Source organism: Morone saxatilis, unplaced genomic scaffold (assembly GCF_004916995.1).
Source record: "Morone saxatilis isolate NCDOM2014 unplaced genomic scaffold, NCSU_SB_2.0 Contig3, whole genome shotgun sequence".
NCBI lineage: Eukaryota > Metazoa > Chordata > Actinopteri > Moronidae > Morone > Morone saxatilis.
In genome coordinates this window covers 23808664-23813623 of record NW_023339873.1, presented here as the reverse complement: position 1 = coordinate 23813623, position 4960 = coordinate 23808664, and the positions used below count along the sequence as shown (strand labels likewise).

The following is a 4960-nucleotide window of genomic DNA, read 5'->3' as shown; positions in this document are numbered from 1 at the left end:
ATGATTAATGGAGTAATGTGAAAACGGTGGTTGCTCGGTATTCTGTAGTACACCAGCAGCAGGCATCGATACCCTCTACCCTGCGTTTCAGCATTTTTGGGGTCATTGTGGCGGTTTTACCCACAAAATGGCCGCCGTGAGTGAAAATTAAAAATGAAAATAGCCGACTTCCTGTGGGTTTTGGGGCATGGGCCCAAGAGGCTTTTTTGTACGTGGAGGATTTTATATTCTATTCAAAACGCTTTCATCATTTGGACCAACCATAAGAATTTGGCCTACATCCAAACTGTTAAGCGGCTGAACTCTGGCCAAGCTCGTTGGGCCCTGTTTTTTGGTCGGTTTAACTTTACTCTAACTTACCGTCCTGGTTCTAAGAATACTAAACCTGATGCTCTCTCCCGACAGTTTCCCACAGGAGAGGTTCCCTCTGGGCCAGACAACATTCTTCCATCCTCCTGTGTAGTTGCTGCAGTGACTTGGGAGGTGGAGTCCTTGGTGAGGGAGGCCCAGCAGGTACAACCTGACCCAGGTAATGGTCCACCTAATAGACTTTTTGTTCCCAACTCTGTCCATTCTCAGGTGCTTCTGTGGGGGCACACTTCCAGGTTTGCATGCCATCCTGGCATTTTCCGTACCCTGTCCCTCCTTAGGCAACATTTCTGGTGGCCTACCATGGAAACAGACACCAGAGCCTACGTCTCTGCCTGTACTGTGTGTGCCCATGGAAAAGCCTCCTATCAGGCTCCAGCTGGTTTGCTGGAGGAGACTGCAGTTCCTTCTGTCCAGTCTCATGTTCGTCACTGTCAGAAGATCTGGAGAGATGCATGCTCAGCGCTGCTTCGCTCCGGAGACCACAACCGCCAAATTGCTAACCGTCGCTGGCATCCTGCTCCTGCCTACAAACCAGGTCAGAAGATTTGGTTGTCCTCTCGAGACATTCCCTTAAAGACTGACTCTAGAAAACTCTCTCCTCGTTACATTGGCCCCTTTCAGATTGAAAGAATTATTAACCCTTCAGCTGTCAGACTCAAGCTTCCCCAGTCAATGAGAATACATCCCACATTTCATGTTTCTCAACTAAAACCTGTGTCAGTCAGTCCTCTGTGCCCTCCAACCTAGTCGACCCACTTGTCATTAGTCAGATAGTTGCAAAAAAGTTCTGGAGATGCACCGGGGAGAACTAACTAATTTTCATTCCGATATCTTGAGGTCAGAGATCAAGTGATCCCTATGAAAATGGCCATGCCAGTTTTTCCATCACCAAAATTTAGCCTAACTTTGGAGTGTTATTTAGCTCCCTTCCCAACATGCTAGCATGCAATGGTATAATGGATGTGTTACGTCATATAGCATATGGTCATATGATACCAGTTTCTGCACTATAGCTTTAAAAGGAGTGGAAGAGGTAAAGATAATGGGGTGTCACTTGGGGTAGCCAAATAGATTTCAGGGGTGGCCAGTGCAGCCACCACAGTTTCTCCTACACACTTGGAAGGCAAGCAGTTTTCAGTTGGTTGCAATCTGCAACTTCACTACTGCCACTAAATCCTACACACTGGACCCTTAAAAAATACAAGGTTAACCATAACTATTAACCTTCCCTTACCATAATGTAGTTGCAAAGCACAGAAAAAAGCTAATCACTGAACGTAATTTGGTTTGGGTTTGGCAGAATGATCTAATATCAACATTCTGCCTGGTGATAGGGTTGAGATGAAGACAGGTGAGTACAAAGAGAGGTATGAATTAAATGAAAAGCAGGACAAAGGCTCCGGCACAGTCAACACTTGCAGTGAAAAATTAAGAATTTCTAAATTCCACTACAAAGACCTTCTTCAAAGACCTTCAGTCTGACAAAGGTCTTTGAAGAAAAGTTTTTCAGACAGTATTGACAGTGTGTGTAAGGGTTTCGGTCATGGAGACAATACATAAAATACACAGGGAAGGTAAACACCATGAGCTACAATACAGCTGGAAACATGAACATGAGAGTATGACTCATTTCATCAGGCCTCATGTTTGCATTCCTCCTGCACTTCCTGCCTCTTCAAATGCCGCTTGCCAACTATATATATATCAGTATTCACATAAAAGAGAACATAGAGATGTAGAGCAGCAGATAACAGTTGATAATAGATTCTTGTTTTCCGAAGGCTCATTAATACGGGCCAAACTGTAAAGAGTAGAGACATTGCAAAAAAAAACAAAAGATGTGGGATCAAGTAAATAAGATATGCAAGAATATCACCCTGGGATGAGACAATATTTTGTTGCCATAGTGATTTACTGTGAAGTAGTGAAAATTACTGTCCTAAGGCTGTCACCATCGAGAGTCAAATTCTTTTCATTACGCTTCAATTTCATTGAGTAACTTAGCTGAAAAAAGCTGATTTAGAGTGCACATTTATAGTCACATATTCTGATCCTGCAGTCGTTCATTGGATGAGGTTTCTGAGAGTTAATAAGTTTAATATTATCTCTGCAGTAACAGAGCTGCTTCTCTCCTGTTGTGTAAAATAAAATTGTTAATTATGAAAAGGATATGTTAATGGTAAATGGACCTGTACTTGTATAGCGCCTTTCTAGTCTTCCGACCACTCAAAGCGCTTTTTACACTACGTGCCACATTCACCTTTCACACAGCATTCAACGACAGCGATGGCAAAGTCCGCTCGGAACAGAAACTAAACGTCATTCATAGACATTCACCACACCCGAGATGCTATGTAACTTCAGATGAGCAATTTGGGGAGTTCAGTATCTTGCTCAAGGCTCAAGGATACTTCGACACGTGGCAGGAGGAGCCGGGGATCGAACCAACAACCTTCTGATTGGGGGACAACCCGCACTCCCTCTGAGCCACAGCCGCTCTGTCAAGCATAACAGAATCTGAAAATATATTTTCTCGATCTATAAGGTACAATGGAAGCTTAAAATATAGCTGGCCTCATCTGTATTGTTGTCTAACTTTATTTGACTTTGGATATTCCTGTTTTATTTCTCCTGCTGCCTGTAAAACATGTCCATGGTTGTGTCAATGTCTTTTTCAGAACTTTGATAACAGGATTCACATTTATATGCAATGTGCTATTTATTGCTATATATGGTAGGTGAGCTCAAGTGTATCGCTGTGATTTCAGAACTGTGTTTTATGAATTGTGAATTCTGTTTTTCAGTGTAATCCTCTGGTAAAGAAGAGATGAAAGTCTTGGGTCTTGTGTTTCTAATGTAGCCTACAGCCTGCATGTACAGTCTTTAAAATGTGAAGGTTGTTGCACTAATCCATAAAGCTACTGTTGCTGTGAACCTTTACAAAAAATAATTAGTATTATCTCCTGAATCTAGAGCTCTGCTCTGCTTTATGGAGCTTTATAGTGAGTTTCAGCTCATTGTTTTGTTTGACGGTACAGTTAGACTTTCAAAATAAAGCTTGCATGTTTAACATTGTGAAACAGCTGCTGTTCTGACTTCAGCCACTCTTCAAATGCAAATAGCTGTTTCTATGTTTTCTAACAGCACCTCCTCCCTACAGCTTGACCCCATAGCTGGCATGATGTCTCTCTGCTGCAGCTAATCAGGGCATAGTCAGGACTCAGAGTGCACTGCTTTAGGTTACCATCAGACTTTGATATACTGTGAAGGGAAGTGTTACTGCAGGGACTGCAGCTGGCAGGAAATGCAGCTTAAACCTGCTGAACGGTTAATCAACTTTGCTCAGACCTTGTGTAGATGGGTTTATGGGATATACATTTGATACAAATTGATCTTAAAGACACACAGTTTAGCTTAACTGGCTGTTGTACTTCTAATTTCAATTTTTTGTCCTGGTTGGTCAGCAAATTTCAGTGTACTGCTTAACCCACATTGGTCCTGATACCATATAATTTTTATGAAACAAAGAACTCGAACATTCACTGCTGTCAATATCACATATTGGATGTTATTCCATTATTGTATCAGTATGATTTTTCATACCTTTACCATGTTATCATTATTGCCCTAAGCAAATATAAAATGCAAAGAAAAAACTTCTACTTGGATGCGTTGTTATACATTTCATATCAGTGTTTCCTACAGTGACAATAACCCACTGAGTAGTCTGGGTTAGTGCTCCTGTTCTGAGAGCTTTGTTCAGGCCCGGAGCCCTGCAGCAGGGTATGTGAGCCAGCCAAACACTACTCGGCTGAACATGAACCCAAGCCATGAGGTGGCTTTATTTCTTTCCAAAGCAGAGAGCTATGACTAAAACCTCTCTACACGTCACAGCTGGAGGTCACCTCTCTGTTTCTGGACTGAGTTCTGTGGACACTTAAAAGCAACACTGTGGGCCTTTCTCATTCCCTAGTTTGTACGTCCCCAATTCTTTCCTCGCAGCTTAGTCATTGCCACCGGAGATGCGAGCAGAGGAGGCAAGAAGAGAGCAGGCCGTAACAACAGGCGACACAGCTGCATCGTCTTTCCACTGTTTTCTTATAGACTACTGCTGTATTTTATGACTTCTGTCAAATGAGTATAAGTGTTCAGTATATTTACTTTTAATTCAAAATCACAATGTGGCATAATGTGACAAGAATATACAAATGTCATACATAAAAAAATGGAATCATGACAAATAAAGCTGCTCTTTCACTTTAAAGCTCACTACCGTAAAACTTCTAATAATAGCCCGGCGTTTATTTGCTTAAATCACTGAACTCCCCTGCCTTTATTTGGGACAGGCCTCTATTTGGGACAGGCGTTTCATTCCTTTAGCACAAAACTAAACTAAACTCTAACTGCTGCTGCTTCTCTTGAGTTTTATTCAGCTAACATGATGATTATGATCGCTTCAGAGGTTTTTTTCCTTCTCTCTTGTTTACCATGTTACCGGTAAGTCAGAATGAATTAACGTTATACTTTGTTGTTGATCGTTTTTGTAAAATATAGTGAACGATTGAATTGTGGAGAATCTATAACTGAT

The 4960-nt window shown here is 41.7% G+C and overlaps 1 pseudogene; it reads left to right on the top strand.

The window, feature by feature from the left end:
- Positions 1-127: 127 nt before the first annotated feature.
- LOC118337195 overlaps positions 128-4960 on the top strand; it is an 18058-nt pseudogene continuing 13225 nt past the window's right edge.